This window comes from Amphiura filiformis, chromosome 4 (assembly GCF_039555335.1).
Source record: "Amphiura filiformis chromosome 4, Afil_fr2py, whole genome shotgun sequence".
In the NCBI taxonomy this organism is placed as follows: Eukaryota; Metazoa; Echinodermata; class Ophiuroidea; order Amphilepidida; family Amphiuridae; genus Amphiura; species Amphiura filiformis.
The window spans coordinates 28,953,571-28,967,516 of record NC_092631.1 but is presented as its reverse complement, the minus strand read 5'-3'; the positions used below and the strand labels follow the sequence as shown (position 1 = coordinate 28,967,516).

At 34.2% G+C, this 13,946-nt stretch overlaps 1 protein-coding gene across 1 annotated transcript in view; it reads right to left on the bottom strand.

Moving 5' to 3' along the window:
• Positions 1 to 13,946, bottom strand: part of LOC140150776 (calcitonin gene-related peptide type 1 receptor-like) — a 470,039-nt gene that overhangs the window by 350,586 nt on the left and 105,507 nt on the right. Inside the window, exon 2 of the mRNA XM_072172885.1 lies at positions 4,348 to 4,446. The gene's annotated coding sequence lies outside the window, so the exon portion shown is untranslated. The remainder of the gene's footprint in view (positions 1 to 4,347; positions 4,447 to 13,946) is intronic.

Below are 13,946 nucleotides of genomic sequence, written 5' to 3'. Positions count from 1 at the left end.
CTTTGTTTTTTGCCTAATTTGTCATTTCAAAGCAATTTATAAACATTTTTTTTACACTTGCGCTTCGACCACTGAATGGGTCTTTAAGCAGAGAAATTAGCTACATGTATTTGAATGGGGCTTCAACTTTGTCAATCATGTTAATACTGCTGTTTTCTTGTTTTGCCAAAGTTTTCATTTCAAAAATACCTTTACAATGTTAATGACTTATCCTTCATTTTAAAGAAATTAATACACAATTTTGTACACTTTTGCTAGGACCACTGAATAAGCCTTTAATGAATATTAAGTTCTGTAGGTCTTATACTCACTGTAGCTTTGGTACACATTGATTGACAGCGCATCGCGTCCTCCTTTTTTTAAACTGGCCTACGTTTTGAGGATTAAATTTAGCTTTGAGTACAGTTCTTGCGTGGTGCAATTACTCATGTTACTAGCTGCTCGTGCTAGAATATTCGTACCCATTGCGTTACAAACATCAAAAGCCTTCAAATAAGTTGCAACAAATGAACTGCTTATTTACTGAGGAGACATGCGTATTTGAATAAGTCTGCTCATAAAGTTAAATGTATGAGAAGTTATTCACTGGTAGATCATATTCTCATAAGCGCTGTCACATTCAGAGCCTTATTTCACCCTTTTTATGATGAGCACTCCGTTGTTATTTCCTCTTATGAAGGTGGCTTATGAATAGTTTCTTGAACTGTGTTTTCTTCTCTATGCTTACTTACAAAAATCATAGCTTTAACTTTAAGCCTTTGAATGACAAGTCTGACCAAATTTAACCCCGAAATAACTTTATATCACACAAGAATTCAAAATCAACCGATAATAAACGTTTTCCCATTTTGTACATTTTTAGTGCATATCAAAATTTTAATGCATAATATGGAACCTGGAAGCTGTTTACATCCCTGGGGATTTTTCCTTTTGACAAGTTTATTTTTGGCAAGAATACTAGTATTTTATTTTATTATAATATAAACTAAAATAGCTGTAGGAATACAACTGCGAATGTCACATTAATAATATGTGTGAGCTTTGTACTTTCATAAACGTTTGGAACCTTTTTGGCACTTAATGTGTGTTTTTTTGTTTTATTATTGTATACAACGATTAGGCGAGCACAGGGAAAATATAATTCTTTCATAGTGATATTGCAAAAAAACTGGCATTCAAATTCAATCATTTGTAGATGTTAGGAACAACGAGTTAACTTAAAATAAAGGATAATCTTTTAAACATGACAAGTGAATGAACTAGTTAACTAGATATTTGTGATATATTTAATTCCTTTCTTTCTATTGTGTTTCCTTTTGGATGTTTTATATAATGCATTAGCATCATTATTAGTAAGAAAAGTAGTTGATACAGAGAGGGGAAGCAGTTCAAAAGTAAAAGTACAATATTATGACAGGAAAAAGAAAGGAAATGTGGTTTGAATGATAGTGAAGAAGCAAGAAGGGCACAGTAACGAATTGAATAATATATTCGGGTTTATTATATATAAAATCTTAATTTTACTGTTATTATAGAATTTCAGGCTTATAGTCTTTCACATGGCATTTAAGTACATTGTTGGGTATTACAATCGTGCATAGAGTAGAAATTCGATCAAGATTGACGCCGTTGCTATGAGGAAATCACACATGACTTTAAGGAAAATGAACATTCAAGCGGTAGTTTGGAATAATTTTTTGTTTCAAAAGACTGAACTGTCAAAGTACGATTTCAAATCATGATTTCTATTGATGATTATATTTCTAATTCATTCAAAATTGCAACGTAATATCGGGATATACCAATTCAAAACTTTTCAAACTTTTCTAATTTGAATGAACAAACGTCTTGTGCTTCTGAATCCGTAAACCGGTATCAAATGTAACACCCCCCTCCCACAGTTTATAAAATAAATAATCCCACAATCGCGTAAAATAACAAGATCTATATCATATCATTTCCATTGCGTTGATTAATTATATAATCACTAATGTGCAAATGCCAAAATGGTTTTTACTTTTCTATGTCGACATTTGATAGCCATTGATTCAATACGATTCAGATATCTATAACCCTACTATTCCAGTATTAGAGATATAATGTACCAATTATTTAGGACCAATGTGCGAATGCCAGAAAGTAGTTTTACTTTTCAACGTTGACATGTTATAGCTATTGATGAAATACGAGTTCAGATATCGATAACCTTACTATTCCAGTATAACAGATATAGTTTCCTATTTATGACTGTATGCTCTGTCATATGCGGATTGCTGACGTATCAGCGAATATCACTTACAAATCTGTAACTATATTATAAATGGTAATATTAAACGAGGGCTGACAACACTCTATGAATATCAAGTTTACAAAATACAACATCGTCTTTGACTATTTGTGTCGTATCAATTTAAGATATCAAGTCACATACACACCTGTGAAGTTATGTGCATCGATTACACTTCACAAATGAATCAGTAATTGAATTTCAAGTTAATTGCGTTCTATCTAATCTGATTAAATGAAACATTTAAGCAGCAGGTACTAATTATATAACTTTGAAATAACATCTAACTAAAGAAAGAAAAAATAAAACTGAAAAAATATTGAATATAATCAAGGCCGTTTAAAGAGGTTGTTTATGGAAGACTGAACTTACGCATTAAAATAAGGAAACGTTTCCTTTCAAGAGTACTGAGTGCTTAGTTACAGTATATATTTCATAATTATGTCTCTTTCTTATGTGGAATTGTCAAGATCTTCTATAATCCGTTTAGTTTACCACCCTTTAGCCATAATCATTTCAAATCATAAATACCTCGCATTTATGCCTTTTACGAGGTACCATGTCGCTTAGATGCACAGGAATGCTTGTCATAAATGATTTTATAAAACGCATTTGGGAGTGAACTAAACTGCTATTAAATGAGCCGTATGCGTCGATTTGCAATATGGTGCAACAGCCCAACAGACCATTAATTCATGTGATTTATCACTTCGTGGTTAATTAGAACATGTAGAAAGCGATTGGAAGAAAAGTGATGTTACGCAGATTAGATTTGCTCTGAATTTGAACCTTTATTTATACTTCAGTCGTAAGTCACACACCTGGGGACTATAACTCTGTGTTGCTCAAGAAAATGATATAAAATATCATCAGAATGATCACTTTAATCCTCTTCAGGTGCCGACTGCAGTCGCTAAGTTCCAAATTTTAGTTTAAAAAATAGATAGCCAAAAATTACCAATTCCAAGTCCCACTAAAGTGTTAAACCTGCTTCTTTTTTTGTTGTCGGTTTGGTCTGCTTATGTGCACATTGATTTTTATTATTGTACAGTTTTGTATTGTTTTCCTGACACTTCTGTGGGCTAATTGGCCATTTTTGGCCATCGAACTTTGCCTGTACCTACATTGGTTGTTTGGTTCTCTATGTCTGCTTATGTGCATAGTGATTTTCATCACTTGTTCCAGTGCACTTTTATATTCGTATTGATCCCTGTTGTTTTTGCAGGTCTAACACTTCTGTGGGCCTTGGAATTGGTAATTTTTGGCTATCGAACTTTACCCACTTCTATGCCTACATTTGTTGTTTTTTGTCCACCTCTGCATACCGTATAGTCTGTATTTTGTTTCCCCACATCAAATTGGTATACCTTGCATTATTTCACATACACAAAAAAAATCAACCAATAATATATTCTCCACAATATAGTTTACAAAATCTAATATACTTTGATTGATTTTGACTTTGAACTTCGTGCATATGGAACTTGGAATATGGAACCTGGGATCTACCCTCAGTTCTTCCCTGGGAAGTTATAATTAGTTTATACTGGCTGGCTTTGGCAAAAAGTCGAGTGGCGCGCATGCCCAGTGTGTTAAAACGATGTAGCAACTGCGATTCACTTTTCAGCTTTATCTTTGCTTGTTACTAGTTTATTTTTGGCAACAATAGTGGTATTTTATGATAATAATAACTCAAATAGCTCTAGGACTTCAAGTACAAAATGTCATATCAAAAAGACAATAAAATGGAAACGATTAGTACAAGGTACGACTACCTGGCAAGTAAAAATTTGTAGTCACATTATGTGTTTTTGATTAATGCATACAACGAATATGCTGACATGAAGAAAATATATTTCATACTGTTTAATAGTAATATGGTAAAAGCGGGGATAAAAATGTAAAGTAGGGACATTGAGCAGAACTCACTTTTCTGGTCTATATATATAAATGACATGAAACATACCATGTTAAGTTATGAGAGCTTATGGCAAAGTTTACGATTTGGGACATATCCACCTGTGCAAAACAAATCTGAGATATTTTTAAAAGCAACTTACCTTTGAAAGGCGCGGCTATCATATAAAATGATAATTGTATCGCCGTATTTCCTGGTCTCCCACTCCTATAAATAGAGTGTGTCCCAATGAAATATCTGTCTGAAAGTATAAAAGCAAAGTAAGAAAATCAAAAGCTTATCCATGATATCCTTGTTCAGAATTTTACCCATTTACTCTCTTGCCTTCCGTCAATTTGCATCAAATTCAGTTCCCAAGATTCTTCATAACACTGTCATTCCCGAAAAGAAATCATTTTAATAAGTATTTAAAAATGCATTACTACAAAATACTCGGGGAGCTAGGACCACTTTCTGTGCACCCCCACAGGACCAAACCAAACCAACTTTTTTAGGTTCCTGAGATGACCCCAAAACATAATCAGGATGTTCCCAAAAATATTAACTGGCCCCAAGGGAGGTAAAAGGTCATCGAACTTTGCATAGGGTCAACATTTCAAACTTGCTCAAATTGTGTTGAAAATTCCAATGTATTCCCCTAGTCACAAGGATTCAGAAAATGTATAGTTTGACCTATCTAGGATGTACCGTTCTTGAGTTATAACCAAAAGGTCAAAGGTCACGTTTTTGCCTCTATGGGGGCCGAAAACATCAAAGTGCTCCAATTTTGCCAAAAAAGATGTCAAAATGTTCGTTTTAATGAAACAAATCAAATAAGGACAGGATATGACCTTTGACCTTTTTGGTTATAACTCAAGAACAATACGTCCTAGATAGGTCAAACTATACATTTTCTGAATCCTTGTGACTAGGGGAATACATTGGAATTTTCAACACAATTTGAGCAAGTTTGAAATTTTGACCCTATGCAAAGTTCGTTGACCTTTTACCCCCCTTGGGGCCAGTTTATATTTTTGGGAACATCCTGATTATGTTTTAGGGTCATCTTAGGAACCTAAAAAAATTGGTTTGGTTTGGTCCTGTGGGGGGGGGGGTGCACAGAAAGTGGTCCTTGCTCCCCGAGTAAAACGACTAAATTAATTCTCTTATATTAAACTTATTAGATAAATTAATTAATTTTGAGAACAGAGAATCTTTTTACCGATTTATCAATCACATCATACATGTAAGTGTTCAATGACAAACTTAAAATGGGACAACTAGCGCTGGTGTTATACTTGTGCTTTTTTGCGAGTGAGTGCGGAGAGATATTCAAAAGGAAAAGGAAAATATTATGGAAGGAAGAAGATAGGGAAACAGACGGGAAGGGAAGTGAGGAAGACAAAGAAGGAAGGATGAGGATACTAACGAAAGAGAATAGCGTTGTAACTCTATACGACTATTCCCATACATTCAGGCTAAACATCAGCTGGTGCAAGACAAATTGCTGAGAGAATTATTTGCTCCTTTGCAACGAGATAGTCTACTGGTATTGGTGGACTGTAGTAAATCATAACATTGATCTCCCTAGCTATTATCGTCTGCCTCAGATAATACTTGGTGGTGTATAAAGTGACAACAATCACCCTTGTGGCTGTAAATTAATACGTTCAAGCCTGTGGTCTTTTCTATAAGTACAAGCCTGAGAAGTCTGAGAAATATTTTATGATTTAAAAACATGAAGAAACCAAAGTTTCTAGACAAACAAACCCGCCATGTTTTGTGTTCATTTGATAACAGACGACACCTTAGTGCGCATATGGTTACGCAATTACCTTAGGAATTAGGGTAAATAATTGATGTAGGTGCCAAGGGGCGTATCAAAAAGCAACTTCACTCTACTTGGCTGCCGACCTAAGGTCCTTACCCGCATTAATACGGTATCACAATCCGATTAGTGATACTGTTATGAGCCCGAGGTAAATTGACAGTCTAGGTCGCATAAGGCGACAAAATTGTTTAGCTATGGCTGAAATATGAGTGTATTTTGCTATCACGGTGGTGAAGGGTAGTACAAAAATATTGTCTTGTTTGCAGGGTAATAAATAGGAAGGAATATCAAAATGTGGGGTTATTAGAAAGAAACATACATTGAGGCAAACTGTACAATATAAACAAATTATGTTGGTGTTAATGTTGTCACATTAAGTGTTCATAAAATAGGCTACATTAGAAGCCCCCAGCTATGTATGGATTCTATGTCTGACACACGACTGGACAGTTTTGGATTGCTCTCAGATAACGAAATTCTTGCCCTGCTGATCCACTTCCTACTTCATTCACCACGTGACGTGTTGCCTACTATTAACAGCTATTGTCATTATAATTTGGTGATTTTGCAACAACATGAATTCACTTCCGCTCAACCATGCCTCCCACTGCCGAAAAAAATTCTGGCGCCGCCACTGAGGTCTGGCTTTCTTAAGCGCTAAGCTAAGCGTGGATGGCATGAAGAACTTTTGTCCGAACCTTCCGTTAATAGACAAGATCATATAACGTGCTGCCATCTCTCAACGTCAGGTGTACATGAGCGATAACAACCTGTGCACACAGTGATTCAGTCAGCTCATAGACGCTACCATTACATTGAAACAACATTGGCAGAATGAACAACAGCTTACTGGTTGATGGTCATGGAGAAGCTGTGTTGCTTGATATGTCAGCAGCATTTGACACTGTGGAGTATGAGATCTTTCTGGGTAGGCTGAAAGATGACAAGCATTAGCTCGTAAATGGTTCACTTTGTACCTGATACAGATAGTTATCATTGATGGTGAAAAATCAGACCCAATGACCATGGACTGAGGCTTACCACGAGGATCATCTTTACGCTGCCCTTATGGACCAACTGATAGCACACAAATTTATGTATTAATCAAGTCAAGATTATAGACTGGAGCAAGGAGCTTCTATATATGTAGCAGGAGAGCAATAGATTGTGTAACGCGTTGTTCCATTATTCCGCAGTATTTAGAATGAAAAAACCAATCCATCTAAAGTTTAAGATGAAAGGTCGCCTTGTACTATTGCAGAGAGCTTTTACTTGTAAGAAATACCATACGTCAGTATGGAGTGAGATGGAGTGGCAGGTTAGACAGGAAAACTATCAGTCAAATGACTCGTGTTTACTGATAGGTTACTGGCGACTACCCTAGATAAACTACAAATAGAATTATCTATCCATTTAACCGCTTGAAGGTGCAATGTATTTACAAACTTTCGCCCAATTGAAATATAGCTACAAATGTGTCACCGTGTTCCAAATCTCCAAATGATTTTTTGGTTTGGGAGCTAAACTTTGCTTGCTTCAAAATTTCAATATCTTTAACGCCCACTCCAGTAGTATAATATATCTGTGGCGTATTTGGTTATTGGTTGACAGCTTCTCTTCCTAAAGTATCATTTTCATGGTTATTTACATTTGAAGTCGCATCAATCCGAGTATAGTCTGCGCTTATTTTAGTATGTAAACATTTGGTGATTGTTTGATCAACAGTTTGTACTTGATCGCAATTGTTCAAGCCAATAAATTGTTGTTACCTTTATAGGAATTCACGTCATTACGTCATCAATAATATCAATACTAATGCAGTATGCGTGTGAACACATAAACATTTACTTAAAACTCAACTTGAGTTGATGGTGAATGTTTCCAAACAAAGCATGAAACGAAATATTAGCTTCCATCATCTATATTAATACTCCCCACAAATAAATATTGGTCCATTGTTGTCTGGTTGATGCTATAGTCCAAAAAACGGTATTTTTCGTGACCTTGCAAATATATTGCTATAAATCAGCAATTACAAATCAAGGCAAATATATATAATAATGGTCTTATGTCTTCAATATAGGGTAGATTGTCAACATCTGGATTACAACGTAAATCGTAACGCTTTTCAATAAACAAATGTTATAAAGTATGTTCGTAGAGAATAGAACAACCCAGTACCGTTTTGGAATGAATTATTTTTTGATTAGATTGTCAAAGTATTTAAATAGTATAATTATTACGAACTAAGATTGCTATGCATAATGTTCTTTTGTATTCTTTAAAACAGATAATGCTATATATGATTTTTTTTTTAATTTTCTCATTTGAGCAAATAATAGTAAAGACACGTAAATAAGTTCAACCGGATTAGTAAATGTAATTTGCAAAAGTTCAAGAAATATTGGGTATACCTCATTAGCGCAGCACTTTCTCCATTTGAATGCTAATCCTCCTAATGTACTTCCTATTGAAACTTGACGTTGGTGGCGTCTAAAGCCCAAAATAGCGCCACTAGCGTAAACGATCAACAGGATTCAGACGAGGTGGATAAGGCGAATTGGTAATTCAATTTGAGAAAATGCTACGGTGTAGCACGAAACACCATTTAGGTATGTTTAACATCATTTTACCCAATATTTCTTTGCACTTGTTTATAAGAACTCTTGCAAGTTGTATAGTAAAGACATTTTGATTCATAAATTCTATCAGGAACCTTCTACGACAGCGTATCATTCAAGGAGTAGGTGTTACTTATTATCTTTTACACCCCTTTGATGTAATTGTGATCTTCTATGACCCTTTTAGGATACTATAGGCACCACATAGCCATAAACCATTTCAAATTAAACATACCACACATCTATACTTGGTACTATGTCGCTTAGGCGCAAAAGAATGCTTGTCATAAATGATTAGACCCAAATATATAATGCATTCGGGAGTAAACTAACTGATATTAAATGAGCCTTATGCGTGGGGTGCAATGTGGTGATGATTAGGAGCAACAGACCATTTATTCATGTGATTTATTACGTCGGGGGTTAATTAGAACATGTAGAAAGCGATGGGAGGAAATGATGTTACGCCGACTAAATTTGCTCTTAATTTGAACTTTTATTTATACTTCAGTCGTTAGTCAAACACATAATTTTTATGCCAATACTGTGTTGCTCAAGAAGATGTAAGTAGTAGTATAGCGCGATTACCGGTCGCTTCTAGAGCGATTAAAGTACGGTTTTCGGAGTAAAAAGAATTGTTTGAAAATAACTTTGGCTGAATTCATGTGATTATGAAACTATTTTTGGTCAAATTTATATGTCTTCTTTTTAATTAATTTGCAACAAAAGAATGTAAAACATGATTATAATTTTCGTAGAGCATATGACAATAGTATTTCAGAAAGTCATATGACTTAAAATCGTTGATTGAGCCAGTCATGTGATACACATCTGATAACTTTTAACCACTTATGTCAACAAATAATCATCCATGGACGTATTGCACTTCTTCCTGTGTTATCAAGGATAATATATTTTTATTAATTATAAATAAGCTTGTAATTCAATTCAATAGGTCGAAGATATCGTTGACCGGACATCGGATCACTGTCTCATTAACAGTGGATTAACTAGGTGTTCGAGATATTACAATTCCACACCTTGTTCATAATTCCCCTCTGGATTTTATATTTGGGGCTATGTATTAGCACTGCATTGTTGTAAGAGGGAGAAAGTAGGAACCCAAGAAACCGTAAAAGTTGCGACATTTGCAAGATATTCACTGTAAAAGCGGTGAAAAAAATGTTAAGTCAAAAAGAAGGATTAGCATACCAACGAAATGAGAAATGCGTAGTAACTCTAAACTCTATACGATTATAATTATAGTATCCCCATACACTTAGGCTAGATATCAGCTGGTGCAAGACAAATTGCGGAGAGAATTATTTGCTCCTTTGCAAAGATAGTTTACCGGCATTGGTGGTAGTATATCTTAACATTGATATCCTCAGTGAATATCGTCTGTCCTCGAAAATGAATGGCGGTGTATAAAGTAACAATAATCACGCTTATGGCTGCGAATGTTCAACTTCAGCAAAATAAATCCATTTCAAGAATTTAATCTTAAATTTGAAAGCCTATGGTTCAAATTTTCATGAGGTACATGAACAATTTTGATGTCTTTAATTCTGCGAAATATTTCTGATTTATCTTACACATAAACCGGCCATTTTGAGGATTTTTTTTTGTACCAGACTATACCTCAGTACGCATATGGTTACTCAATACCTTAGGAATTAGGGTAAATAATTGATGTAGGTGCCAAAGGGTGTATCAAAAAGCAACTTCACTCTACTTGGCTGCCGACCTAGGGTCCTTACCCGCGTTAATACGGTATCGTTATGCGATTAATGATACTGTTATGAGCCTGAGGTAAGTTGACAGTCTACGGCGACAAAATTGTTTAACTGTGGCTGAAATATGAGTGTATTTTGCTATCACTATGATCACAGTGGTGAAGGGTAGTATGATAATATTGTCTTTTTCAGGTTGATGTAAAAAAGGAAGGAATACCAAAATATTTCAAATAAATAAAGTGCATATTGGCATACAATACAATGATTTGCACTTATGCTTAATTTCTGCCAATTATTCATCATTCAAAAGAACGAACACAATAGTAATACACTTTGAGTGATAGATGATCTCAACAGATGTGTCAATATATTATAAAGCCAAAATTAGTAAAATGGATGGGAGACATGAGAAATCTTGAAAGACGTTGTCGTGCATGTTATTATCCATTCATCAATTTCAAAATACCACTTTGGATCATTATATAATTTGCTGCACACTTGTCGCAAACTGCAAACGACTCAATGTAATTCACCATAAGAATCAAAAGTTTAAAATAAAAGTTTGCCCTGTACTATTGCATGGTGGTGTTGCGTATAAACAATACGATAACGTCAATATTTTTTCCAGAGAGGCTGCGTTAATGGGAAGATATCAGTTAAATGACGCGTGGTAACTGATAGGTTGCTGGCGTCTTCCATAGATAAGCTTCATTGTGTAGAATTATTTATTCATTTCGTTACTGAAGAGACAACATCTTACGCCAAATGGAAATATAATATAGTAATGCCGTGATTTTTGAAAGAAAATCAATTTGACAAATTTCCACCTGAAATGTATCGATTTGAGAGCTAATCTGATATGCAATATTGTACACACCCACTCCAGCAGTATAATATTGCTATGACGTATTTGGTCATTGACTGACAACTTCTCTCCCCAAGGTATCATTTTCATGACTATTTACATTCGAAGTCACACCAATCCGACTATGTCTGAACTTTTGCACATAAGTATGTAAGTATATAGTTGGTGACTGTTTGGTCAACAGTTTGTACTTTCATGGAAATTCACTAGGAGAGAATAACATCAACAATAGTGTCAATAAAATGTAGTATTCGTGTGACTTAATTAGACATTTACTTGAAACTCAACTTAGTTATATTTTGAGTCAAGCTTAAATTAACTCAAACAAAGTCTGAAATGGTAAAAAAGATGCACTAGGCAGAGTCTACAATGGTGGCCATAAGTCTTATGACGGTCTCGATAGGGTAATGTAAATGAGCCCTAATTCTCCTATCAATGTTGAATCCTATTTTTTTTTGGGTGCTAGGAAAAGGTATTGGCTTGAAACCAAAGAAACCTAAAACCTAAAAATTACGGAAATAAAGCCATAATATAGTGTACGTTTTCCATAAGTGTCCAAACACATTTTGATTATGGATGTAGCTTTCATCATCTCCTTTTAGGGTAGCAACTAAAAAAGACAATGGCCCATTGTTGTCTGGTTAATGCTGTAGTCCAAAAGTAACTTTTTGTGTCGTGACCTGGAAAAATGAGCTTTTTATTTTCATTGCCATCTGAATTCCAGCTGCACCTTATGTTCAATTCTGCTGAATTTTTGCCAATTATATGCTACATTCCAGTTGAGAATATTGTTAAATTTATAAAATCAAGTTAAAATTTGCATAATCTCACCTAAGATTAGACAGTTTGGAATTGGAATCCAAACACTTCTATATACACCTTTTCCACTTTTTACGGGTAAAATGTTTGGATCTGGATTAATTTTAAACTTTGGAATTTGGATGGAAACATAACAGTGGGGTGTGGTTTTAAAATTGAAACATCCTATATGTTATGTATAAAACAAGCCATTATAAATCAATGTAAATACAATTTTTCAAGACAGTAAAAGTTTTTCGAAGCTCATTAGTTATTGAGATTACAGTCTAGAATTAATGGCACCAAATGACCTCAATGTAAGGCACACGTTCAACATCAACAATCGAATTACTATGAAACACGAACCGTGTCTATAAATCATGAACATGTATGGCACCAAATGTTATATGATTAAGTACAAAGAACAAATTAAGACCATTGAATTATTAAAAGGCTCATTTAACAATCCAGCGGATGTTTGCAATGATTTGTTATTTGTCAAAATAGTTACAATTTTACATAGACAACTATTGTAATTTTTATTTTTTTAAATAAATATTTCTATCCATAATTTCTTATTCTTCTAAGACTTGAAACGCAATATGGGATACGTCATTTTTTTTTTTTCTAATTTCAGCATACATTTTGTGCTTCTGAATCTGAAGTCTATATGTACAAACCCACACGTTCAGAAAACGAGGTGTTAGGGTATATATCTGTATATCGTTACAAATGCTTGAAATAACAAAGACAATAGCCAATCATTTATATTCTAGATTATTTGAATAAATTAGTTATTAATGAGAGAATGTGTTATCGGTTGTTACATGTGTTTCTTTTTACATAATATCTAGGAATAAATGCCAGACTCATCTCAAGTGGAGGTCACTTCAAATCATCTCAAGTCATGTGGTTTATAAATACAGAGAACATTCCTAAACCATGTACTGAACTTCGGGATGATTTGAAGTGACCTTCACTTGAGATGAGTTTGGTATTTATTCGTACCTTTTGATATGGATTACTTAAAATATTGACATTATAATTAACCTCAATGAACCACCACGTGTCCAGATATATAACCATAATATTCCAGTACTCAGGTATACTTCCTATTTGTGACTGTGTTTACGTATCGGTGAGCATTACCTATTAATTTTGCAACTATATAATAAATGACAACATTAAGTATTGCTGACAACAGTTGATGAATATCAAGTTCATAAAACACTGCGGCGTCTTTGACTATTTTATTTGTGTAGTATCAATTAAAGCTATCAAGTCACATACACAAGTGTGAAATTGTGTGCATCAATTACATTTCACAAACGAATAAATGCATGTAATTGAATTTCAAGATTAATTAGGTTTTAAATAATCTGATTGAAGTACACAATCAAGTAATTTATTATACACGTAATGTGTATCTCACCATCACGGATCATCGTACTGAATAAAGAATAATTAAAAAGATTTATATCCAAGGTCGTTCAGAGATATATCAACCAAAATACAGCACTTACCATGGTTAAGAATTGAAATTAGGAATGCTTCATTTACATGGTGGTGTTTGTTTGTCGGTTTTTCTTCAGTTTTTTGATTGATAAATTAATACCGTAAAACCCCGTCTACAAGGATACATAGTGTTTTTTATGAAAGCTAAATTAATTCGAAGCCAGCGTAAATATACCAATACAATAGATTGGTCTTAAAATAATACTTGTTTGTATATACTTGGATCCGTAATTTATTTGCTTATACTCCATAATGGCGCCTGGATTAATGTAGCTTTCATCAGAAGCACTCTATATGCTTGTAGACGGGGTTTTACAGCATGTTATCAACCTTTTACGAGTAGGCGAGGATATAAATTCATCATTTTTCATGAGTAGGATTTAGTAAGGACTTGCC